This window comes from Falco cherrug, chromosome 13 (assembly GCF_023634085.1).
Source record: "Falco cherrug isolate bFalChe1 chromosome 13, bFalChe1.pri, whole genome shotgun sequence".
NCBI lineage: Eukaryota > Metazoa > Chordata > Aves > Falconiformes > Falconidae > Falco > Falco cherrug.
In genome coordinates this window covers 5,608,622-5,635,928 of record NC_073709.1, presented here as the reverse complement: position 1 = coordinate 5,635,928, position 27,307 = coordinate 5,608,622, and the positions used below count along the sequence as shown (strand labels likewise).

General features: G+C 41.0%; 2 long non-coding RNA genes across 13 annotated transcripts in view; one reads left to right on the top strand and one right to left on the bottom strand.

Moving 5' to 3' along the window:
- LOC129737253 (uncharacterized) overlaps positions 1–27,307 on the top strand; it is a 229,998-nt gene that overhangs the window by 176,826 nt on the left and 25,865 nt on the right. For 10 of the 12 annotated variants that reach the window (XR_008734923.1, XR_008734922.1, XR_008734921.1 and 7 more), the window contains 2 exons: positions 6,270–6,411; positions 23,641–23,723. This is a non-coding gene — a long non-coding RNA (uncharacterized LOC129737253). The remainder of the gene's footprint in view (positions 1–6,269; positions 6,412–23,640; positions 23,724–27,307) is intronic. The other 2 variants (XR_008734925.1, XR_008734915.1) reach the window with 1 other exon arrangement.
- On the bottom strand, positions 23,255–27,299 carry LOC114017636 (uncharacterized). Its single transcript, XR_003562797.2, has 2 exons — positions 26,896–27,299; positions 23,255–23,699 (listed from the first exon to the last, which is right to left on the bottom strand). It is a non-coding gene; the product is annotated as an uncharacterized LOC114017636 (long non-coding RNA).

Below are 27,307 nucleotides of genomic sequence, written 5' to 3'. Positions count from 1 at the left end.
GAAAGGAACGTGCACCTTCCTTTTGTATGGTCATTTTGTGGGTGGTCTATAGCTTTATGTGGCAGTCTTTTGAGCTGAACTATGCACTAGTGGGATAAGGAGGAGTCTTACCTGAAGCAAACCATGTGCTGAAAGTTTGCCTTCAAATGAACTCAAAGTTACAAAGACTGATTTGGGATTCAGGAGTGACTCGAAGACCTGTAATGAAATGGAGAATTACACAAAAGGATTTAATTTTAATAGCAGTGTGTGTGAGAGTGAAAGGGAGAAGTCTGGAGTCTAGTCACATGAACCAAAATAGAAGGAAAGGGAGGAAGACAGAGAACAGAATTGGGCTAGGTCAAAAAGGTTGCCAAAAAAAAAAAAAAAAGTGATAAACTAAAATAGACAAGACAAAAGCATGAAACTTAAAGCAAGATAGTAGAAAAGTGTTTGTTAATTTTGCATAAATTTGGTACTAGGGCAAGAGTGAGGCAAGAAGGGGAAGAAAGGAAATTGAGCCTAGAACTATTTATGCAGCTACTGAAGAGTTGCTTTTCTTCCCTTTTCTTGGAGTTCTCATTAAAATGTGTGAATGCCCTTTTTTCCCCAAGAGTTTCTAAGTGTCGCTTTGCACTAACAGTAAAGCAGACATCATGGTCCTATAGTGAGCAACACAGAAGGTGTGGCTGCAGGTGCCTAGAAAAACAAATGCAAGGAATATGCTCTTTATCAATGTCTAAACGTTTTGTTAGATGCAAGTTGGTCTCAGGGATATGCATTCCTCCCAGGAATGCTTCCAGAGAACTACTTGGGTGTTTGGCAGGGCCATGAAGCACTGGAAGACTTGAGACTTCCCATTTTCAGGACACACTTGGAGGACCCCAGTCCTCCAGACTGCTTGCGCAGCTCCTTCTCCCTCTCTGCCCAACAGTCCCCACAGATATAAAATGGTAGTTTGCAGCCCCTACCTCATAGATGCACTGTGCAATTCATTGCCTGTTATTTTCCAACATGTAGAGACAGAAGGTGGAAAAGCATGACGGGGCTGAGCTAAGGACGGCTGAGGACAGCACTGGCCTTGGGGGGTACTGCTGAGACCCCTGCACGTACAGAATTCAGACCTGTTTACACAGCCTGCCCCCATCACAAATCTTGTGTTTCCAAATGAATATTTTAAGGCAAGGGAATTGTGTAGATTGTTAGTGTAGCTTATTAGGTTTTAAAAATTCATGTTTCTAAATTCCCAATATTATTTCCCCCTTGCTTTAAAGAAAAAAAAAAAGGGGGCGGGGCAGGGAATCTCTTTTCATCTTTTCGGTAAGGGTTTAGTCATCTGTTTCATCTGGAAAGCTCTCTGAATTGAAACTCCCTTCTCCACAATGCTACCTAGGCACTTTGCAATTTTATTCTTTTGAAGTATCTATTGTACAGTTTGTCTCACTTTCAGGCTTTAGCAAACTGGACATTTGCAGCCAGACAGAGGAATTTAAACTAAGCAGCGTGTTATGGACTTGTCAGGCTCCAGTATTCATTAGGGGTTGTGCTGATGCCAAACACTCTTGACCATAAGCATGAAAGGGTGAGGCTCATCTCATGCCACTTTAGCCATCTAAAAGCTAAGCTGCTTCTTTAATCACTTTGACATTGCCAAAGGGAGATCTACTGAAGATGAAATCTATCTATGTATCATCTCACCTATCTTAGGCATTTTTGGACAGGATGAATCTTCCTCTGGATTTGCCCAGCCCACTGTGTTAATGGTGGACTTCACACAGGTGAAGCCATGTGAGATGAAGCCCACAACATGGAGCTTCAGAAGGACCTTCAGCTGTCGGAGTGGTGTGTTACTTTGACCAACCTGGACTCTGATTTTTGGGAAACGGTGTCTGGAAGAAAGTTGGAAGCCAAATGAGTGGAGGCTGTGCCAAGGTATCCGAAATGACGGTTAGCGACACTTGCTCTGAATTGATAAACTCATTCAGAAAGCTATGTAATTGGAATAAAAATAGTTTGTGCTGAGACATACACATGTTGACTCTGTGAAGGGTAGCTGTTGAACCAGGCAATCATATTTTTAACATACTTTGTGTTTTAGCATACAAGTTTACTAAGTCTTAAAAAACCAACAACAACAAAAAAGCAGGTTCCAACAAAGGTACTCTTCTTTTAAAACAAGGGCCCACTTCAGGTGACTCTGCATGGATTGTGTCACTCTGATACTATACTAGCTAAAGCAAAGGATATTAATACTAGTTTATTGAACGTAAACCTGCAACTCAGAGAGAATTTACTGAATTTCCTATTGCATCTTTCTAGTGACTTCTCCCCAGTGTTGGAGAGATTCCTGGAGTAAGAGCAATCTTTTATGTTTGGTTTGGGTTTTTTTGGTGGGGTTTTTGTTGTTGTTGTTGGGGGTTTTTTTGTTGGTTTTTGTTTGGTTTGGTTTTTTTTTTTTTTTTTTACAGTGCCTAGAGAAACATATATATCTATCAGGAAGTAATATGCTTTACTTGGAGTACTTTGGCATACAGAGATTTGGTGTTCTGTCTCATTTCATTACCAGACTTGGAGCTTATAGGCTTGAAAATGGTGTAGATTTAGTGGTATTAATGGTGTGGCAGATGGGGCTGCCTTGTACTATGTGGCAGGGACAGATACCTGAATCTGACAGAGCTTTGCAATAGGGGAAAATAATCTGAATGGTAAATCAGGTAAATGACAGATAATTCACCTGTTCACCAAAAACTTGGAGAGCCGCTGGGTTGGAGCTGCTGTGGGTCTGTGAAAGAGTAGAAACCCCAGAAGCACCCTGTTGTGCTGGCAGACAGGAGGACCCGCAATGGAAGATAACTGAGGACATAAACCCCCTCTGCTATTACTATAAGTACGCAGGTACGTTGCAGGAATGCCCCTTCCTATACTGCTTAGAAACTGTCCAGAAGGCGTAAAATATGCTAAGCAGCTGTTAAAGGGGAAAAAGTAACATGTGGCAGAGAAAGATGAAGGATATGCATAAAAATATATTGAAGACACTTCTGATCAAAATGTGAAATATGACATTTTTCTATTTGTGATGCTGCAGAGTGCGGTAGCTGTGTTGGTTGGCGGGGCTGTAGAAAGATTGTTTTTCTATTAAGGGCAAACAAAGTGAGGGTAAAATTTTAAGTTGAGGAATTTTCTGCTGCTAGAAGGCAAATTACTACATGCACTGCTACAAAAGAGCAGGGGTAAACAATACAATATGCTGTGAATTGCAGATGCGTGTGCAGTAATGCTGTGAATACATTAACTTCCCGTGTTGTCAAGGCAAGTGACAGCGGCTGACTGAAATCCAGAAAGGAGCTACTGTCAGTGTGGCACTCGCCTGGGCAAAGTCACATTGCTCCTAATAACAAAGTCTATTCCGTTTACATCTGACATGGTGATCGAGAGGGTCTCGTTTGGGGAATTTTATTTATTTTGACCCAGGGACATCCATTGAGCTGCTCAGTCAGCCTCCAGACTCCTGCCATGGCAATTAGATAAACTCATCCACGCTGTTTCATCAGTAGGACTGAATTTTCCACACCTCTCTTTTCTGCAAGTAACTTTTTTCCCCTCCTGCTGGACTTTACTGTAGAAAGGACAAAAGGAAAAGTGCAGGAGTAAATAAAGCAAGCTCTTTTGGAGCTGTGCCTTGGATACTCTGACCATTAGTGAAGAAAGGGTTATTTCATGAGGGGCATTGAGTCACGCAAGTCTGTAGTTTTGTGCCTACAACTGTGCACCGATCTGTGTAGAAAAGGGACTGCACAGCCCCAAGTTTCTCTTTCTTTGTGCTGTACACGTCCCCAGGAAAACCCTTCAAAGGCTAAAGCGGTAGATTTAGTCTGTGTCCCAGTTTGATTGAGGTAGGTCTGTGTGTGACTTACCCTGTGCTGAACATATCCAAGGCAGGAAGGTAAACATCCCATTGTGCTGGATTTGATGAAAGAAAATCCTGGAAAACATTGCACTTTTCTAAGAAAACTGCCAGAGGCAGATTGTTAGGTCTGAATTAAAATGCAGACGAGATTCATTAAATTGTTGACCCTGCCCCCTCCAAAAAGAAGTCAGGTTGCCGTCTTAAATTGACAGCATTAGAGACAAATTATGTGCACTGATTAATAAGTGTGGGCTAAATTATGGCTCAGAGTGGGTGGAGAGCTGTGGGAGTGGGAGCGAGGGAAGGAGCGGAGGAGGCAAAAGCCATCCTGCCGTCGGGGACAGGGTAGTGCCAAGGCTGGGGGGGGCGGGGGGCAGTCTGTGGCACTGGTGGTGCAGACAGGGATGAAAGACCATCAATGAGGGGACAGGAGGAAGAATCTGAGCCTCCTCCAAGGATCCCGTTTCCTTTGGAAGGGAGATGGCAACAAGGCACCCACGAACAGCAGTTTACCAACATGCTTCCATGGGACAGCAGTGGTGGGGACAAGTTGTGAGCTCAGGAACTGTGTTACCCCTTTTCTTTGGGGTAGAGGGAACTTTTCAATTAGAAGAAGAAGGCATAAAAACCCAAACGTTGGAATGGTCAGATTTAAGAAGTTACATAAGAAAGGCAGAGTAAATTAGAGACTTGGGAAGCTGGTCTCTATCACACTGGGGGAAAAAATACTGATCATTTCACCATTTCAGACAAAAAAGGGTAAAAGCAGGCATAACAGTATGTGTATTGCTCACAAGACATAATTCTTTGAAAACACTATGACCGGTACATAAATAGCAAAATGAATGTTATTAACATGTTAATTTTACTAACCCTTTAACCTATTGATTAGCCAAACAGAAGGAAACAGCATCTTTTCATTCTCCTCCCCCACCCCTCCCACCCCCCGCTTTTCATGTAATTGGATTCAAATTCACATCTGTAGCTACTAAACCAATGTTTTCAACCTTTCTTCTACACCTCCCCACCCCCAACTGTTTAACCTCCCATCTCCAGCTCTGGCATAAATGTAAGCCTTTATTTGTGAATATTCCGATAAGCACTTTGCCTCCAACTATATTGTTCAAGTACCAGCATCATTGTTACAGCTGTAATTGTTACTATCAAGACACAGTTCTTTGTAATTAGAAAGTCAAGATGGTATTCAGCAGTATGGCATCACAGATTCTCATTTGTTAGGCTATTAGAAAAAAATGTTTACAGAGAAAACAGTGTCATTGTTTAGTGCTCTTAATTGACCATCTGCCTCGTAAAGAAATGTCCAAAGAAGGATAAATAAGACTATAGTGCACTTATTTATTTATTTTCTTTGTGCCATGAGTAAATTAGGAAAAGCAACAGCAGATCCAAACTAGACAAGACATTGCTAAATCAGGCTGCAAGTGAAATCATGTCATGAATACATTAACTTTTATTTCTCTCAGTGTCAAGACTCGTGTCTGCATCTTCCTCAAAGTTTGTTGGGAAGAAAAAGGAGGCCAGATCTTGGTGGGCACTGTGGAGTTGACAGCATTCATCTTTTAACAAAGTCAAGCATATGCTGCTTTGAGTGCAGCATCTTTGCATGCTCAATGACGTGTTTAATGTCACCTTTCCCACTGTAAATCATCCCTGAGTAAATCCACAAGGGAGAGTGGTACTAGGAATTAAGCAGGAGAGAAATAAAATTCATGACCATGTGGTTCTATCTCAGGGAATTTGGTACGTATTGACAAGAGAGATTCACACCTGACGGGGCCGAGAGCTAATTTGTAGTAGGGCTGTTTATCTTCTGCCTGAAAGGAATACTTTTTCATATTTAATGTGCATTTTACTCATCTCTGTGTGTGTATGTGTTTGTGGTTTAATTTGTCTAAGGGTAATTCTGGTTTTGCTGCTTGGCAAAAATGCAGTTTTGAATTTCGGGCTAATTCAAAATTCTGGGCTTTTTTTCCTATGAAAAAGTAAAGGGGGGGGGGGGGGGCATTTTTGTCTTCAAAAACCTGATTTGATGTTTTCATTGCACAAGGCACTGTCTTAGGTAGGGAGTATCTGATCTGTTCTTGCAACATTTGTTTACAGTTTTGAAATGAGAAATGAAAAAAGACCCAATAGTATTACCATGCTAAGCCAATATGGTAAATGACCAAAATGATCTTTTGTACTATTTGTCTTCCAACATTCCAGGTGGAAATTATCCAGTACATTTATATGTTGGTTTATTACAGCGGGGAGTACAAAAAATAGAGAGAAACAATAGGAAAAAAGAAGGAAAAAGAGGAAAGAACTAAAAAAAATATTACATTTAAAAATAATAATACTCTCTTAAAACGTTACCTTCCAGTTTGCAAGGCACCAGGATGCTGGTAAAGGGACCCCCAGTTCTGCCTACTCCACAGCTACTGCAATGTCCATACAGAGGTGCAGCCACTCAGATGGTGACAGTGGGACAGCAGCCAGTGCCCTCACAATTAGCAGCGAGGCTGGTAGGTAAAATTTCCCAATACTTAAAAAGCTGGCATTGTTTTAGCCATCAGTTCCAACAATGATAAATGCACTAGAGGCTCAAAGTGAATTTTCTTTCCCTAAAGCTGCTCCTTTGATGCCTTCACCTAATTTCTCAGGTGCATCGTCACTAGTCCATCTGTTCCCTACAGAAACCTTTCTTTTTCCATCTCCCCTGATTCCAGCTCTAAACCAAATATTTTTCCTTTTTATTCCCTGAGTACTTATTCTTGTGCACAGATTATTTTTGAGTTTCGAGGGAGTACATCAAAATCTTGGTTTTCTGCCCGATGGCTTTTGAGAAGGAGTGGTAGGTAATGGGATCTAGATATCATTTGTCTTAAAAACAGTAACATGTAATATATTGCTTCTAAATTTAAAATTTTCTTTCCCTCCCATTTCTGGAGATCTTTCATTAGTGCCAACTGCTTTTTATTGAGAAGACAATGACCCACCTGTCCTGGTTTCAGCTGGGACAAAGTTAACTTTCTTCCTAGTAGCTGGTTCAGTTTTGGGTTTAGCATGAGAATAATGTTGATAACACACTGATGTTTTTAGTTGTTGCTCTGTGATGTTTATGCCAAGTCAAGGACTTTTCAGTTTCTCAGACCCTGCCAGCGAGAGGGCTGGAGGGGTACAAGAACTGGGAGGGGACACAGCCAGGACAGCTGACCCAAACTAGCCAAAGGGATAGTCCTTCCATACCACAGAACAACATGCTCAGTGTAGAACCCGGAGGGGGTTTGGCTGGGGTGGGTGATCGCTGCTCAGGGACTGGCTGGGCATCAGTCAGCACGGGGTGAAAACTGTATTGTGCATCACTTGGTTCTGGGAGCGGGTGGGGGGCGGGGGTTGAGTTTTACGTCTCTTTCTCTTTTTGTTTTCTCCCTTTTCATTGCATTTATTAGTATCAGTATTAGCATTATATTTTACTTTATTTCAGTTACTGTTACTGAATTCTTCTTTTCTCAACCCACGGGTTTTACCTTTTTCCGATTCTCCTCCCCATCCCACTGGAGAAGAGGAGTGAGCGAGCAGCTGCGTGGTACTTAGTTGCTGGCTGGGGTTAAACCGTGACAACCACCCTTTTAAGATTTTTTTTTCCTTACAGTAGGGAATATAACTAGTAACTTCCACCAGCAGCTGCAGGAAGGTGAGAAGTGCACGGGACTTTCAGGGCACCTTTTTCCTGACCTAAAGACACTCAAATTTATGAGGTCCAAAATCTTTCTTTTGTATCTTCTGAACTGGAATCAATGGAGGTAGCCATCCCACCCTACCGAGGCTGAGAAGCCTGCTCATACAGCATCCTTCTTGCGCTTGCAGATGTCCCCTACACACTGCCTATTTCACTTAGTGCTTTATCAATTTTGATAGTGGTATAATAATGATTTCTTGAAGGTGCCTTTATAAACTGCATCTGAAGCTGTTTCCCCAGCACTAGGTGTATGAACTAGCACCCATAGGTCAGCATGCACCTTGCTAGGGTAGATGCTTGTACATGAAGCCTGTGCCTGTGTTTTGTCTGCATGTGCTTTGGAGTACTGAGCAGAATGAGTGGCTCAGAAAAATCTGATTGACACCAGTAGTTTTAAGCTCATGCATGTCTAGCTACTTGTTCAATTTGTTTAGTCCAGTGGTCTCCTTTATTAGGAGCCTTAGGGTTTTTCTTTTGATTTGGCAGGATGATTATAATGAGAGCTCCTTAGTGCTACTACACCAGGGTATCTGCCCACTTGCTCTCAGCCTCTGCTGTATAGCTTGTGATTAATGTAAAACAGTCAGATGCCCTTCAGATCAGTCAAATTTGGGGATTCTATTATAAACATGAAAAGCGTGCTGACTGCCCAAAGCCCTGGTGGTACCAATTAAAGACAGCGTCATTCAGAGTTGGCACTTATCATACTGCTGCTTTTTTTTTTTTTCTTTCTTTTTCTTTTTTCTTTTCATGACAGATCTTTTCCATGGCAGTGGTGGCCCCTCTGCTGCCATGCACCTGTGCCATGCTCCAGCCCCAAGGCATGACTTCCTTGTGTAATAGGGCAACACTTTGCTTTCCACTCTTGCTGCCCAATTTCTGCACCTCTTAGCTAGCTCTCCTGTCCAGATGTGAGCGATGGGATTTGAGTACAATATTGTTTCATGTCATCATGCAGGCATGGGGTGTATTGCCTGGACTACCCCTAGCAGAAAGCCCTGTGGTGTCCCTTACCCGCTGGTGCAGTGGCTCTGGGCTGCCACTGCAAATCATTTGATGAATTTCACAGTAAGACCCCAGCTTATCAACATTATCTTTTTATTCCACTCAGTAGTCCAAGTATTCCTTGAATGTCACAAGTGAAGAGCTGTATTATTCACAAAGTGTCCAGTGTTAAATCCTATTTACATGCAAAAGTTGTGCCAGCTTACCCTGAGGTTAAATCAGTGCAAACCCCTTCTGTGAGGACTCTTCTAAACTAATGAGAATGACCTCCCATAATTTCTTTAATTAAAGAACAACAACAACCTAAATCAAGATAAAACATGCTTCATATTAAATAAGGTTGGCCAAGCAAATGGGCTTGTATTGCTTGAAATGCTGATTACACTTTTTACACTGAGTGAACTACGCAAGTGCTTTGGGCAGAGTATATCTCAGCCGTGGTTTCTGACTTCTGGTCGAGCAGCTGCAGCAGTGAGAGGGTGTTACACCTGCCCCCACCAAAGCTGACGGTGGTTTTGCCTCTGCCTGTGAGGTGGCCAGGGTCTCTCTCCAACACACGCATTTAGTGTTAAATCCCATGCACCACTTTTGATATTTCACAAATTCATATCAAGTGTCTGGATCAAGACAAAGCGTTATTTTTCATGAAAGTTACTCCCCTGCTGCCACTCTGTGTTTTTCAGAAAAGAATAAAACTGCACCATACAAGAGCAGAGAGAAAAATCCTTTATTTCAGAAATTTCATCTTCTAGAGTCAGGCTTTTTCTTGCATAAGGCTCTCCATAACTCTGGGGTCTTGTAATGTTGATCTATTCACCCTTTGTCTACAACATATACTCCAATTGCACTTACTTAATGGACGGCAAGGAATTGAGGAATTGTCAAATAAGAAAAAAAAACCAGTACTGGCTTCTTATTTCTCTGTGTATTTCTTATTAAAAAAAAGAAGAACAAAAAGGGTGTTTAAAAGGTACTTAGATTACACTTTCATTTGTGAAGGCAATGGCTATCCTCCTTCCTTTCATTGGTGATTCAGGAAAACACTGAAAACAGAAGTAGTGTTGTTTCCCATCCAACAACAACAATTTCACTGCAAATCTAGCGAGTGTCTAAGATCATCTTGTTTATCTCAACATATCCTTTTCTAATCCAGCTGTTTTCTAAATCTGTCCTGAGAGATGATTTTTCAGCTACTTTTCTCAGACCTAAACCATTCACTTACTCAAACCACCCGTTCACGTAGGGATTGGTGTTTCCTCATCAGTGCTCAGACCCACCTGGAAGGGGCTCTATGCCCGAGAAGCCAACCAGAAAAGTTGCCCCATGAGGCTATGGGATGTCGGTGGTGTTCACTGTGTCTGTATCTTACTGTAACAGGAACCTCATGAACAAAATCACTGTGATTAATCCTAGCAGAAAATGTGGGCAAACCTGGAATGTGATTTTCTTCTCAATCGATATTATGGAGCTCCCACCAATCTTTTAATAATATTTTATTCATGGATGAAAAGATACTTGGGTCCCAATATATTTTAGGCATTCATATTTAGACCTGTAAATGAACCCAAAAATAATTGTAATATTTTATTGCCTGCTACATGTAAAGTATACACTCAGCTTACTAGTGTATAAATGAAAGATAAACTGCATTTAATCCCATTAAGCATTAAAATGTAAGCAAACAAATTGACGAACAAAATACAGCAGGATGGCAGAAAAATAAAATAAGCTCAGAAAATAATTGGTTCTAAGGAAGTTAATGAAAGTTTGTAGTATGCTTTTTATATGAATAGAGTTCAGAAGAGATTATTTTTTGAAGTGTTACTCACAAATCTCCCATATCCACAATAGATCTTTTGTTAACTGTACCTGCACATTTATTGTGTATGACAGCCTAATAAAATGAAGTCATTTTAATAAACATTGTATCGGAATATCCTATCTTCTCTGTGGCAATGTGAATTTCCACTACTGGAGGAAACATTTAACATTCTCACCATTTTAATACTTTTAATAAATATTTGCAATTCCTGTGATAACGCATAATGGCAGAAAAATGCATTGCCTCCAAAATTTATGTAGCTGTTGGCAGGTGGCCATTTTCCAATTTTCTGTCTCACTAATATACATTTATTATGTATTTCTAAGGATGAGTCTTTTTCCCCCAGTATTTGGCTTGCCATAAAATTGCTATTTCTTTTACAAGAAAAAGCGCTTGTGACAAAGAAATTCCAATTGAACCTAAAACTGACAAATGGACATCTGCTGGCCAAGCTAGAAAAGAAAAGCATTTGCCTGACATAGCTCTCAGTTTGATCCCTTCCCATCAGGTGAAGCCACAGTATGTTTGGATCAGAGACTCATATTCCAAACTGATAACAAGGATCAGTTCTCGCTTAGTAATATTTTCTGAAGTGTGACATTGCATTGCATCATGTTACGCATGACATGACATGAAGTAACATAACATTACATGATGGGTTATGACATAGGGAAGTAAGATGCAAGTTAATATTGTGCATTACATATTTTTTTTCTTCTAAATAGTTGGATCAGAGCACATGATGAGCTGTGAGTACTCTCTTCTCTGCTGGCTTTATACAACAGCCATCGTTACAGTATCTGAGCATCTACCAGCAGGTAATTAAGCCCCTATTGACAGCTGAAATCCTTGAATCCTTCAATAAGCACAAATCGTTCTCTATATTTAAGTAATAGTATTCATTTGAAGAGCAAGGGAGCAGTGGCTCTCTTAAGTATGAAGCATAAACAGGTGATAAGAAGTGGTAAAACTACTAAAATGATATATACTTATCCTCTAAATGGAAGAAAGCTGATTTTGTAAAACTCTTTATTGCGTTCATAACAAAGCAGGGGATATCCTATATCACAGCACATGTGCTTCTTGAAGATCCTTTCTGGTAGCAAATGATGTTCAGAGAGTGCGATTTGTTATCAGAGAGCTATTTACGATGGCCAAGATAGTAGGGCACTGAATGAATATCTATAGCTCTCAGGAACTGAAACATGATGGTGCAATAGATGGAAAGAAATATCTCAAACAGAGGAAGAGAACATCCTTACCAAAGGTGACTGCAAATTGAATAGTTTTTTCTTTTGTTTTTTTTTCAAAGCTGTGGAGCAACAGCATAATCCAAAATAATAATATACTCCATGTTATTCAGTAATACACTTTGATTAAACTAATTCCTGAAATGATAAATGCAGTCTCCCTAGCAAAGGAGAAAGACTGTCCTGCATCTGTGCTCACAACATCAGGAGAGAGAGATTTGCCTCATCAAATACTGTAAAACATGCTCGGAAAGAATTTCTTGTCAATAAAGAAGGAAGTGACAGAAATATGATTCGCTTTGGCACCTTCCATGCACTTCCAAACTTCAGGAAGCACAATCGCGCCCCACTGCAGGTGCACCCTGTGCTGGAGAAGAGATTCAAGCGAGATACATGGGCATGGCCACAGCAGTGACTGCTAAGTCTTTCTGCAAAGGGTCACTGCATCTTCAGCACCCAGTTTGAAAAAAGGGGCAAATTCACACCAGTTTGGGGTTTGTTTTTTTTCCCCTGGTGCAGACCTTACAGATAAATATATTGGTGTCATGGCACGTATAGACAGGCTGGCATTTGCTGAACCTACAGTGGCTCAGTGAAGCTTGGCAGGTGCAATTAGGTGGTGGTATGAAAAAGAAGAAGAGGACCGTTTGCTCTGATGAAAGCAAGGCATAACGGCTGTGGCTAAACCCTCAGATTTTCACTGTCATGCCTGACAGAGTGTATTTGCTCAGGAAAAGTTGCGATTCGTGTTAGATTACTGGTTGGCATTTGACTGTAATTCATAAAGCAATAAAGGCTGCAGAGGGTCTAGCTGGGTAGGATGCGGCTGAGCAGTATGTGATAGCTGCTGGGGCACGCAGGCTCTGTCTGAGTAAATCCACTGCCATCTTTCTCTGTCTTGGTCAGGCACCACATTCATGTTTTCACCAAAGCAGCACAGTGACTTTTCATTACGCAAACTACTGTTGCTTCTCAGTCTGGGAGGCTCTCAAACAGCGTAGTGAAAGGGTGGCTTTCTCTCTCCCTGAACTAAAAAAGGACAAGGCTACAAACAGTTAACTGAGAAACAGGACTGGCTACTGTACAACAGGTTAAATCTCTAATTTGCTGGGGAATTATGGGCAAGTTGCTTCATCACCTGCATTTTTGTTTTTCCCTTTACTTGACCTATGTTGGCCCCAGTTCAGGAAAGAATCACTATTTGGAAAAGTACTTACTGGACTTAATACGACTGTTTCAATGCTTTCCTGAACCAGTCCTGGAGATACTGCAGCACTGGATATGTAGAAGACAAAGGCGGATTTTTCACTGATGATTGTGGGCTTATGCCACTAGTAAAATTGCAGTTTGGAAGTGACAAGGTAAAAATTATCTGTTGGTTTGGTTTTGTTCTTTTTTTTTTAAATACAAAATTAGTTGTGACTAATCCTTTTTCATGAAAAGCATCTATTTTGAGGCTAATTCAGCTGAAAACCATGAGAAGTGGGTGCAAACTTTTCAGTTTTCTACTGGAACTTCTCAGCTGTGTGAAAAATTATGGCAGCCTTGAATACCTGCCCCAAAATCAAATTATTTTAAATAAAAAATAATTATACAAAATATTGTTTATATATATTTCTAAATGTTTACTTTATGTAATAAACAATTGAGAAAAAATATTAAATATTTATAAAAAGTATTTATTATAGGTTGGTGCTGTAACGTAATTATATAATACAAATAGTATTATATAATTATATGGAAATTTATAAGTATTAGGGATTCAGGAGAAAAAATGTCATGATTTTTCTTTGCAATGGACAACATTCAAATATTGGGGTAAGGAGATGAAGGCCCCTTCTAACCCCTCCTGCCACTTAAGTCAATGGCAAAATGCAGCTCAGATATCTGCTCATGAATTCTCTGTTTCTCAGTGGCAGAGTTTTCTACATACTTTTTTTGTCTAATTGATTTTTCTTCCTGAATTTACAGCTATGCTGCTTTTTTGGACTGCTTTGTGGACTTGCTCTCATGTAATATTTTATTGTGATTAACCCGTCTCATGCTAGAGAACTATCTGTGTTTTGTGTCCATTTATTTTTTTAAGAAGTGGAGGATACTTCATTAAGTTTTTGTGTTGCTCATGTTCAATGCGAGTTGATAAGAACCAGATATTTGAAGAAATGGAGAAAAGTAGATTAAAGATTTCCTGTCCCCTCTTGGCTAGCTTTCTCTTAGATGAAATGAAGAATTTGTGAGCAGACAGAAGCAGGTGATACAATCGTTTCTCTACCAGTAAGCTAACTGTATCAGTGGTCTGAATCGTAACATCTTTCGATAATGATTTCCTTGTGAGAAGAATTCACATATACATATTTCTTACTCGGGTGCATGCATGCTGTTTCCTTAGCAATGGACTGTGTTTTATGGTCCAACTCTGCTGGGTCAGTTGTCAAAGTATAATAATTCACCTAAACATCTTTTTTTGGGGGTTGTACTAGTATTTTTGAATTGGGATGCTCTCCAAAAGACAGTGCATGGTAAGTTTCAATCTCACAGCACAAAGGTTGCCTCAGATGTGAACGGCAGGCAGATAACAGAAAACCAAGAGATTGCTAAAAAGACCAAACTGCACTTTACACAGATGATGCACTTGGGTAGTGAACCTGATCATCATGCAGAGATTTAAACTTGTGCTTATGCTGCCTCATAGCACCCCAACCCTTTTGAACCTCAGCCTCCCAGCCTGCAGGGGAGCATGTGCGTTCTCCCCAGCAGCAAGTGTGTTGCTGCTGATTTCATCCATGTTAGCGAGTTTAGTTGGCTTGAAAAGATTTCTTGGAAGTAACTTTTCATTACAAAGGGTGGCCATTAAAACAAATAGAAAGAAACAAAATCCCACAAAAACAAGAAAAACACCTGATAGCAGGGAAAACTGTGGCACTTCTCCATGAATATTCTTAAGCTTATACCTTTTGTAGGTATTTAATGTGATACCTTGTAGGAACAGACAGCAGCACATGATTGCAACAGCTTTAAAGAACAGCTTTTTTTCTGTTGCTTGTTTTACAGTGTGGCCCAATAGTCTTGCAAACAGATATTGCTTGCACGGTATCACCATTTCTCTTAGGATAATCAGTATAGGTTGGTAACAATGCATAGCAACACGCAATTAAAAATTAATAGTGAAATGATTACATTATTCTCTTCTAGCAGAAAAAACCTCCACCTTACAACAAAAACCTTTAAAGCACTTTGGCTGTTTTCCAAAATAGCTAATTAATAGTCCACCTAGCACAACTTCTGTGAAGCAGACACGCTATTGCCAGGCAGGAATTGCTAACTGTCCGTCGAGGACCTGGGCAGGTGGCAGGGAAGGCTCTGCTCAGAGTCCCTCTGCACCCAGCACTGCCCGCACCACACCAGGAAAACTGCGCAAATGGCAACAGCATGGCAAGTCAGTCTCTTCTATCATTGGAATAAGCGGTGACATTCAGAACTGAGAGACAGTGTGTTGGGAAGTCTAGAGATTTGCTTTCCTCAACACCAAAACAAAGGCTTTGCAACGTTACATATATTATTCTGATCACAAAAGTATCTTGCATTAGGGCTTTCAGCATGAGATAATTGACCTTGACATTGCTTTCAGCTAAGGGCACATAACTCTTATCGCAGTGACTTATCTTGAAGAAAAGCATGCAACTGCAAAGAATATTTACTTACCATCTTCTCTTTTTTTTTTTTTTTTTAATCTTGAAAACTGCACTGCAAGGACAAGTAGGCAGAAGTGTAGTGAGGGATGGAAGGTATTTTATGTGGATGAACACATGAAGAGGTGATTATGTACTGCTAAAAGTCTAATCCTTGGATAAACTACAGTTTGCTATTAATTCTTTGGACTTGCTTAGCTGCTGCTTAACATTTCCATGACTTAACGATTATATTCTTGAGCTAAGAGTAACTTTTCAACAAAATGTGTAGGGATTAGAAACATTGATAATTATATTAATTAATATTAATGGGAGTGACAATATTTGTAGTCATATGACAAACATGAGGAAAGCAGGGCTTTAATTTTATCAATTAATTCTGTTTCTAATTGCTTTCACTAGTCTATTGTCAGAACGTGTTCTACTTGCAACAAGGAATGTGTTAAGCGGGAAACGCAGACCAAAATTAAGGGGAAAGAGAGATGTGTATTTGTACATGATATCGTCTGTTATCCAGAAACACATTTAGCCTTGTTTGGGGGCTTTGCATTTTCTCCTATCTGTGTATTTATTACATATGCCAATCATCTGGACTAATGGGTTGAGTCTCAGTTGAGATAGGTTAGTAGGTAGAGAGGCAGTCAAGAGCAGAAAATGCCACTTAATGAAGAGCTCTCCAAATTATCAAATATCCTTCTTCCCACACCTCCCCATAGGTGCAGGATGAGCACAGGACAGCAAGACAAGCAGACCTTGGAAAAGAGCGCTCAGTGTGTATATCTATACTGACTACTCAGATTTGTTTAATTCATTTGATTGGATCGAAGCTGTCTCTAGAGGAAGGCAGAGAGCTGCAGTCCATTGGCCTTAATCCTTCCCGGTGCTCCCGTATCTTTATACTGCTCCACCAGCTCAACACTGCTGTAAAACCAACATAATCCACCCCCAGCGCTCCCTGGTGTGAGGGAAATCCCTCACCAGATCCCTTGCTGAGCATCACAGCTGCCACAGAGGCTTCTTGGCACCAAGAGGAAGGCAAAACCCTCCCTGCAGATGTGTCCACTGCAGGGCAGAGCCGTGAAATGATGCTCTTGCTTGATGTCCCAACAGTCTGAGGGTGTGCAAAACCCCAGCCGTAGGGGTGGAGGCATCCATCAGGAAAAAAAAGTCATATCCATAAGTTTTCTGCATGAAAATCTTCATGTCCTGAAACCACCCTCCTCAGAGAGATTTCAGCCCATAAAGAAATCTTAATGCATTGAAGTTTCCCTCTGCACAGAGCCCTTGCCACATAACGATCCAAGAGGCCAATAAAACAAATAACGACTATCTCCTGAGGCAGCCGCAATAAAAAAAAAATAAATGCCGCCATCTAAGAATTGTGCCTTTGATGGCTCTACAGGCATGGTATCAACAATCTCTACAACTGCTAATCCCCTCATGTGGTTTTACACTCACTGCCCTCTCAGTCTGTGCCAGGATGCTATGTGCAACGTTTCGGGGTCTGCTTTTCTTCTCCGCTCATCCCTCCTCTGGTCCTCCTTAGGGGTTACACCCCGTCAGACTCTGAATAAATATCTCACCAACCATTGCAGATACAGATGAAGGAAGCCATCGCCCAGTAAGTGCTGGTTTAGTGGCCTTTCGGCTTTTGCCAGCTAAAGAGGGAAAAGCCGCTGTCTGCTCTCCTTAGCTTTGTGGGTGTTGGGCGGGCACTAATGCAGGAGGGAAGGTGCCCTGGGGAGTTCTTCAGCAACACCCCAGTCGATATAGGGGTCTTGGTGATGAGGATGAGGAAATAACCCAAATTTCTGCTTCTTGTGGCCATCCCATTCCCCTCCTTGTTGATAGCCAATGCTGATCCCTTGCTTATTTGCATCTATGCATAGTTTTGGGATAAAATCAGGAAGCATGATTTTATCTTGTTGTGTAAGCCACCTTGTCAAAAGGCATTCAGGACAGATTCAGATCTTTTGTGCTGTGCTGGTATAAACGTTGCTGCTTCTCCATATCCCCATCAGGGGACAGAGCTCAGAATTAGTCCTTTTGTGTTTGTTTCCACTACACCAGGATGGACCTGTGAGCCTTTGCTTTTCCCCATCAGGAAGCATAGATTTAACGTATCGAACACACCAGAATTGCTTAATGAGTGCTCAGTGAATATTAATAAAAGTTTGGACGTGACTCAGGCTACAATGGATGAGAAGTTTGAAAGCTTTGGTTCAAGATTACAGGAGGCTGTGAGAAAATATGGTATCCAGCAGCTAGCATATAGTGCAGATATTTCACTATCCAGGGATCTCTAATTACTAATAATGTACAGGAACAGTATGATATGTCCTTACAATTGCAGAATCCTTTTCAAAGATAATCTTTAATAGTTTATTTGACAACCTGTAAAATTATAGAAAATTATTAGTCTTGGGAATTACAAAAATCCCCATAGTACAGTCAGACAATAAAATTATAATTACCTGTGGGTAATTGAAATTTAACTGTTTTTTTATTGTATATTACACATCAATAGCAACATAAGTTCAAGAGTGTCCCCCTCCCCTCCCTTTTCTTTTCCTTACAGAAGCGGGGAAAATGGACAACCCTGCTGGTAGCTTGTGAGCCCTTGTCACAGAACAGAGCTTGAACAATTTCGATTAAAGCAGTATGTTCGAGACTGTCATTAGACCTGCATTAAATTACATATCTGGAATGTTAAAAATAAAGAGTACTGAAGCTTATTCACAGCTGCCTGTGGTAAAGTATGTAGTCAAGGTTTTGATTATCTTTAAAGTTCTTATTTTTCTAAAACTTATTGTTTCGTCAAACAAATATCTAGCACATTTAAGAACAGTGTGAGCACATGAACAGAATTGCTTAAGATGGATAAAGCATTAGCATGTTTCCATTCTGTGCTTGGTAGTATTGTTTAGTACTAACAATGGTAATTTATCAATTATACAAGAGGGAACAAAGCTCTTCACCGTCTCTTAGCTCCAGAACTACCTATTAGGAGGCCCAAAGCTTGAGACCCCTTCCAGGCCTCAGGAGGCATCATTTAACGTTAGCATTTGCATTACCGGGTTTTGGCTTGTCCTCTCTTAGTGACCCCATGGAGGCTGCTCAGTACTCGGCACCATGGCACATCAAGACTTCCATGGCTTTTTTTTCTACACCAAGAAAATTATAACCTTTTTTCTTTTTCCCTGCTGAACCGGGGCTCTTGGTAATGAGGCACGACCGTTCACTAGCCCTCCTGTCTGTAGCCTGCTCTTCTTGACTAGTAGGTGAGACCATCCAGTCCACTCTTGCCATGTTGCCCGTGATGCTTTTAGGGATTTTTAGAAGAACAAGCTTTTTGGATGTTGTTTGGCCAGCATAAACCCTAAAATATGCTATGTTTGACAATTAATCTTCTGTGTGACTTTGTTATATACACAGATGCAGAATAACAGTGTTTGCCCCTATATAAGGATCAGACTGGCTAATTTTATTTGATTCTGTAAAGTGCTTTGTGATCATTATGTGAATATAACTGCACAAATGAAAATACCTCTGTTTTATTAAGAGTTTCAATTAAAGCATTTAATGCACAGATTTTATCATAAGAGAGGCATCACAAAGACTGAGTAAAACATGATGGCAAGGCAGGTATTGTTACGATTATTATTACTATTATTTGTGTATAATCTTTGAAGCGTTAACTGAAAACTGGGAAATGGAGCTCCTGAGCACCAAAGAACTTAGCAGGTTTTTTTGGAGGAGGCACCAATAGCAAACCACATCTGCCTGATGGCACAATGGTGCATAGAGCCCTGTCTGGAAGTCCGTGATCCTGAATGGGTTTTCCCATTTCCAGAGATCAAAGAAGGCAAAAAATTCAGTTGGATCCATCGTTGCCTGCTTTTTTTTATTTTTTATTCAGGCACCTTTTACTCTTCCCACTGCCATTTTTCCCCTGCCTGTCGGTATGAAGGGCATCCCTGCGCATTAGAGCTGTGATGTGTCTGTTTACCCAGCAAAGCAGCTGGAAAGTTCTCATCAAAGTGGTATTTGAACGCCTTTACAATGGACTTGAGGAGAGATATTTTGCCTTCTTTGCTTGTCCTGTCCATCTGAGATTTTTAAGTGTCTTGGCCTCCTAAAAGCTAAAGGGGAGCATTCGTATTAGAGTTTAACCAAATATAAATCTTTCAAAAGGAGAAACCTCAAGAGGGACTGTATTGTCAAAGCAGTTAATGGTCTAAGCCACAGCAGAGAAGAGACAGAGCTGGCCCCAAATCAGGTTCCTTATGCCAAATAGCCATGATCTCACGTAACACAGTGAGATGTAGCTGAGTGGTCTTTGTTTTGCTTTGGCCGTTTCCTACTACTGACCCTTGACCAACACCTGAAGGCTATGGGAAAGTTTTTCTCCATCCTTATCTTGACCGTCATTCCCTGGCAGATTCCAGCTGCTGAGCTTAACTGCCCTAAAAAAGAAGCTGGAGAGCTCTCATCCGCTAGGATTTATATATATGGGATACTTGGAAGCTAAATCTTCCAGCCACTAAAAGGCACCATACTGTAAGACAAAGAGCAGGAGATAAATTTTCCTGCCTTTGAAATTTCTGTTCATGTCACCCACTGAGGCTAACTTTTACCATTTTGACTCCAGTGAGAAGAGCTATTCCGATGTGAGTGTCACACTCTGCACTGTGCTGCAAGGGTGAAGTGAGAACTAAGGATGAGTAGCACTGTCAGGATTAAAGCCAGGCCAAATTTTTTGTTTTGCTAAAACTCACTTTTTTGAGATAGAAATGGGGAAAATACTTTGATGCAACATGTTGAAAAGGACCAAAAAGTTATTATTTGTTCCCACAAATATGTTTCAAAAAGAGAGACCCAAGCCTTATGGTAACAGGAAAATATTTTCAAGTGAAAACACAAGCATTTAGGGACAGAGATTGGCACAGAGTACAACATAACGGGAGGGAGGGTCCAAAGGGCTTCAGGGAGCTCCTCACAGAAAGCACCATTAATGATCTTCATGTTTCTCTCCATCTGGAGGGTGTTTGAGCTCACAAATGTTTACTTAAACGTTTTACCTAAAGAAAGCTGCGAGCTTCCAAATAATTTTTTTTTTTAAAGGGGTTTGGCTATTTTTCGTTCTCATGGATGAGGTTAGAAGGTTAATGAAAGAGTTAATCCCTGCCTGCCCTACTAAAGGGAACAGCTCACATTTGTGAGACTTCAAAAGCTTTTGGAGTGTGTGTGTATATGGATGTTGTTATTTCCTGCCAGCGCTGTCCCAAGAAGATGAGGCCAGGGGGCTGGTTTTTGGAAGAGGAGTTTGGCCTTTAAAGAAATTACCTGGAGTGAAAATAAAAAGGTTAGTGTAAAACATTTTTGAGAGTAAACCCCAATTCAATGAAGTTCTGGGTGTTTTTTCCTGTGAGGACCTAAAATTAAAACTTACTGGAGAGCAACAGAGGCCAACCACAGCATTTCAATGAAATGGCCCAGAGAATCTGTTTTTAAAAGTGTCATTACATTGGCTTAAACTTTTGAATATGTTAACAGTTTGAAAGAAAAAAAAGAAACCGTCAATTTAGGAAACATTCAGCAGAACCATTTCTCCTCAAATTGGAAAAAAAAAAAAAAAGTATATTAATGAGAAATATTGTATGATTTTACTAACTGGTTTAGTGGACCTAAAAAAAGTAAAGGACTTGGAGAGCATTCTGTCTGAAGAACATATGACAAACACCACTTGTTCCCGAATGATGGCCCAGTGAATGCATCTTTGCTAACCACTTTCATCTAGCTGGATCACCAGCTTCAAGCACTTTTCAATTCTGTGATACAAGTTGGCCCACTCCTTAATGAAACAGAACTTGCTCTTAAGCAGCGTCTTGTATTCAAATAAGGGAAAATGTGGCCAAAGCTTTGTTGCAGTCTTCAGTCAAAGGGCAAGCACATTACCCAGTCATTTCGCTGCACTCAGCAAAGGGTTTTAGAAGTGCAGCTTTTCGGGCTTGTAGTTTTTGGGGTTTTGCCCCATCTGCCCATCTGCTGTGTGATGGCTACATGAATGGTAGCAGGCTAGGACAAAAACATCTTAGAGAGGGTGATTAATCACAGAACAGGCTTTTCCAAGCCTCTTCTCGTTGGTGTGGTGTTTTCATTCTTGCCATTTGCAACCACAGAAGGGTTTGAGGCCATAGGCAGAGAACATGCCTGCATTATTGCGTGCAGAGAGGGGTTGGACACTCCTGTTTCTTGCCTCCAGGCAGGTCTATGTTATGCCCAGCCGATCACAGCACCAAGCAGTTATTTATAAGGAGAGCTGGGTGTCCATTTGCTTTCTGGCATTGAGGGAATGCTTATTGTACAGCATAGAAAATTACCTCAGGCCCTGTTAGTTTTTTCTGGAAAAATATGCACTACTGTTTGGGTTACTTATATGTCTCCATGACTCGGTGTCCCCCTGCACAGGTGAGGGTCCATGCTAAGAAACTGTGTAAATGTTATAGTTGATGTCTCCTGGCAGAGAAACAGCACTGCAATTTCTTTTTTCTTCTTTTCTTCCTTTTGTGTGAGGCTCCTGTGCTGCAAGCTAACCATTTCCTATAAGGAAATGGCATTGTGTTAAAGTTATATAGTGTATCATATTAAATTTTATAACAGTGCTTTGTGTTTTGAAAAGACTTGGGGGGGAAAGAGCATCAATCAGGGAACCACATTTGATAGACTTGGAAGGGGCCTCCTGGGTCATTTTGTCCAAGACCTCTATGAAACAGGAAAGCTTCTGCAAAATACCTTTCCCATAAATGTATCTAACCTTTTCTTAAAGACACTGAGTGATTGTGCCATAAACACCTCAAGCAGGTAAACTAGTCTGATTGACCTTACGATCAAGGAGCGTCTCCTAATACTGTGTATAAGGTACAATTTTCCATTCTTTCAACTGTAGCTAAGCAAGAAAAAAGGGCAAATACACAGTAATGGGCAACAATACAGACTGTGCAAACAGTTTTGCTTTCACTTTACTGCCATCACCTACCATAAATCTGGATGTACCATTGATACTTGGTTTCCCAGTGTAGTGTCTGTGATACTTGTAGTATCTATCTCACTTTGTCTCTGACTTTTGGAGAGCCAACATTACAGAGTGTGGAAATAACGAAGACGTACGAGCAGCACTTTCCGATTCAGAAAGCCATTCAAGACCCTGTGCCATATAGTTAAAGTATTTATTTCTATTTCTTATTTATTAGAATTTGCGAGTTGGTTCTTGTCAGGACTATGGGAGCAAGGGGAAGCACAGGGCTTTCTGTGTCTCCGTCAGAGTGTCAAAGAATAATTTTCATTCTCCTCCAACAATTGTGCATATTGAAAAGTAAATACACAGTAGTTTAGCTGTTTGTTGGTGCAATAGTAATGCATTGTGTACTGGTTATGGCCCTCCACTTCTCTGCCTTCTTTCCCTCAGTGAATATTGGGAGGTGTCATTTTGTGTAGATGTGTTATTAAATCAGACACATTTCAAAGGGCTTCCTGAACTGCACAAAAAATATCTTTGGCTTGCCTGTCCCACCCCACCCCGTTTCTTTTTTTTTGCAAGTACTGAAGGATGGCGAGAGAGCTGAAGGCCAGCTGCTCTCCCACCTATTTCTGTCAGGTGTGTGCTGCTTATGGAAAGGGGTTGTCTTGTGGTGTCCATCCCACCCGGCTGACCATTAACTAACGCATTCTGGGCGCAGGAGCCAGTTAGACACCCTCCCGTGTATCCCTGCAGCTCCCAGGGAAATGCACGTCTTTAAAAGCTGAATATGCCACCTTGGCGGCAGCGAGGCACGGCTGTCAGATGAATGAACAACCATCTCACAGTCATACATCAGGTTTTATTGTTGTCACCAGCCACTTCCTGAACATACAGCACCAAACCCAAATGAGACACTGAAGGAGCCCAGTAAAAGCTTGTGAAAAGGTGTGGGACAATCAATATTTTAACTGATGCCCAGCAGGCCCAGCCAAACAGCCTTTCTTTACTAGACAATCTCGTAAGAATACTATTCACAACCTGATGCAGAGAAGCATATTTCAGACTAGCCGAGGAAGACTCTAAAGGAATTTCTTCTTCAGAAGAGCTGAGAAAGAAATTTTACAAGGTGCAGGTATCCTGAGCTTGATTTTCATGTGCGTTCGTTGTGCTGGGGTAGATCAGGCCATCTTCTTTTTTCTGGCAATTTTGTTTGTTTGTTTCACAGTTGTACTTCTCATACACAGAGGATGCTGCATAATGGGCCAGGAAGGCTGGAGCTGAGTCCTAAAAGCAAAAGACACAAAAAAGGTAAGATAACTTAGAAAGAATACAGTGATCCTGGGTTTGAAGACATGTCGGTGTCTCTGCATGTCCCTGGCCACACTTCTATGCTGTGCCTTCTTTATGCCTCCTGCCTCTGTGCTGATTCAGACTGGTACTCACTTGCCCTTCTCAGCTCAGTGCTAATAATTTCATAAAGAACTTAAATAAGCTCTGAAAAATATAGATACTATTTTTTAACTGCCTTTTCTATACAACTAACTAAATGCCATCCTGTCTCTGATGTGCAGAATTTAAAAATATTTGTTCAGTATTTAATCACATAGATATATGGGCTAAAATACACATCATCCAGTTGTTTAAGGGCAGAGCTGGTGAGATCTTGACAATTCAATCTGATATTATAAAATTGCAAGGGAATATCAAATACCTACGCCAAGAAAAAGAATACAGCTAACAGACCTGCTGTTTATTGCTTGTATTCTTTTCACCCATTGTCTTTTTCTCACTGAATCACCGAATCAAGCTTCCCTCACCAAAACAGACGAGCCAGTCCCAAACCCCAGCCCAGTCCTCATTCCCTTCCTGCATTAAACTCTGCTGTACTGGCAGCCCTTCTCTGCTGAGATGATTTGAAGCCCACGCAGCATTTGCTTACACAGGGTCCTAGGTGCTTGACCCACAGGACAAAATCAGGTCTGCTTCCTTCATGCTGACCTGCTTCAGTCCCCCATATCCCCCATCCCCTAGACTGTAAATACTTGGTGGGGGGGAGAAAACTGTATTTTTGTTCTGTTTTGTTAGGAGGGGGAATGAAGGCAAAGATGGCTTTTTTTTTTCTTTTATTACTATTATTTTTGAGGGAGGATGGTTTTTTAGCACAGATGAGTCTGACCTGTAACTGAGCTGTTAGGTACCCCTGAAAACAAAAAGTGCATTTCCATCAGGTGCTCCAAAACCAAACAAAAAAAAATTATATATCATAGAGATTTTCCTATCCTATTCAGTGCACAAATGCCAATCAGAAGCAAATATGGGGCTGTATCTTGCAATCCATTTTCATATTTACAACAGAACATGGCATATCATTTAATTTAAATTTGCAGCATGCCTAGTGTAATTAATGCTGTGCAGTGCCTAGAAAATCCTGATTTCTTAATGTGATACAACGCATGCATGCTGAGACCATTTTTTTTAAAGTACTGTATCATTTTGGAACATTAATGGGGAGGCACTTCCATTAAACAGGAGAAAGGGCCATGCTTACTTTCCCTTTTATGGAACTTCCATGCAGCTCCCCGAAACATGATGCAAAATACAGGTTTGGGTGTTGGTTTGGTTTCTTTTGTTGTTATTTTTTTTGCTGTTTTTTTTTTTTTTTTGGGGGGGGGGGGGCGAGAGGGGGGAAGTCAGAGATTTGATTTTCCTTTGACACAGCATGATGCCTGAATAGCCAGGCAGCTATTCCTAAATTATGTGCATTTCATTCCTAGGAGCTGTGAGAATTTTGAATGGGCTGTTGTTAAATACAGTACACAAGCATAAATACTCAAGGGAGCAGCTAACTGAAATTTTGGCATGAGCAGAAATCTGATATCTATCATGGTAGTATCTGAGCACGTAATAATAATGCATATTGATTTGGCAGAGTGCTGAGAGAGGGGCTTTGGTGTTCTGGGGTGAGAACTGTTAAACCTGGGAGTATCTCGCGTGATTATAATAAGCTGTGGTATTTGTGTGCTGTGGTTTTGGCAGGGGCAGAAATGTTCACGTGTAATCTTTAGACTGGCCGGGGGTCTCATTTTTGGCACTGAACCCAAGAAATCGAATGCATGATAAAGATACATATATATTATACATAAATGAAGCATGGGGAATTTACATCTGTACCTGGAAAATCGGGTAACAAAAAAGGCAACGTGCTTGGCAAGAAGGGTGGAGGCCAAAAGCCCTTCAAGGTCGGGAGCTTTACTGCCCTGACTTCAGTGACCTTGGGTGTTAGTTTATCTACTTTATCAGGCAGCTATATGATTTGAATTGTGCAAAAAAGAAGAGAAAGTAATAAAAATAACCCAACCCCACAACAGAACCCCTATCATTTCACAAGGTGTCAGTTTCTAGCAGAATGTACTGTAAAAGCTCTGTTTAAAGACCTGTTGATAGCAAAGCAAATTCTTCAGGTCCTCTAAATAAATCTGTTCCTAAATATAATGCTTCAACTTCTGTACTCTCATCTGACACCTGACAATTCAACCTTAAGAGTAATTGGTCCTGTCTTTGAACCTCTGCAAATACTGTATGAAGAGGGTGGACAATTTATTGATTTAGATTGATTTTTGTAAGCAGCATATGAGACAGATACGGTATCAGGTGTCACACAGTATATATTGCACTCCTCGAAAACATCCATAGGCGATGAGGCTGGGTTCAAGAATACGGGGAGGGTAATGTTCAGCGAGCACCTGCAGATGAAGCCACGCTGCAGCGTGATACCTCTCGGAGTAATAATTACCCAGGAGCGAGACGTCAGCCGGGAACAACAGAATTGGCCAAGTCTGGATTCCAGAGGTGTGCTAACATGGCTTTTCTGTTGGGGAAGCCACCCTGAGCTATGTGCTGTCCCCACATGCAAGAACCCAAAGGGTTCTTCTAGTGCAACTTCCCAGCCCGTTGAGCTCTTTCTATTGTCTGTGTCAAGCCTCAAGAAGGGGCTGGAGGAACGGGCAGCTACTGGAATGAACGGTGGGACATTTCCATGCCCATAACTGTATGTTTAGTGCTGTGGTTATTTGAGAACATTACAAGACAGTGCAGTGGATTTGTTAGGAGTGAAAGCATTTGTGAACCGGCTGTTTAGGTTGTGACAAAAATTGCCATTAATAGCTGTGAGCCCAGTAAAGACCTAAAAAAGCTATGGAAATAGCAGAACAAAGACGACAGAAACAAGACGGTACAGAAGGTCTCATCACTAGGATAATGATTAAGATGTGAGACTGAGGGCTGTCCCACTTGTGTGCGAGTTTGGCTGGGGAAATGGCCCTCCTCTCGCTGTCTCGCTGCCCTCATCTATAATGAGGGAAAGAATAACTTTGCAGCATACTTTACATTGGCATTGCATGCTAACTTCATTACTGTTTGCAACAGCCTGTGCAATCCTCAGAGGGAAGGAATAATAACAAAGAAAAAAAATTATAATTACCAAGCACATAGTTTTCATCTGTAATCTTCGTTTCAGGATTCACTATTTCTGATGTCAATATTTTATAACGGAAGAATGAGATATGCTAAGTTTCTGTTTGATGGAAGTAAATTCAGATTTCATATTGCCGAGGAGCTGAATTTTTAATACACTAGAGCAGTATGCAGACAGTCCCCCTGTTTGCTGCTCCTGCCGCTCCTTTGTACCAGTTCAGCGATGTTCCCGTGACCAGGCAGAAAAATGGAAAGAAGCTGCTCTGAATTTTCTGTGGGGTGACAGTACTTTGTCATTTAGCTCTGTCACGATAATTGGGAGTGTCACACAATGAAACAACACGACACCCCCCCGGTAAACGAAGAGTTTTCAAAGTAAGTGATGTACAGCCCCTGTCAACTGCCAGAGCTTTTGTTTG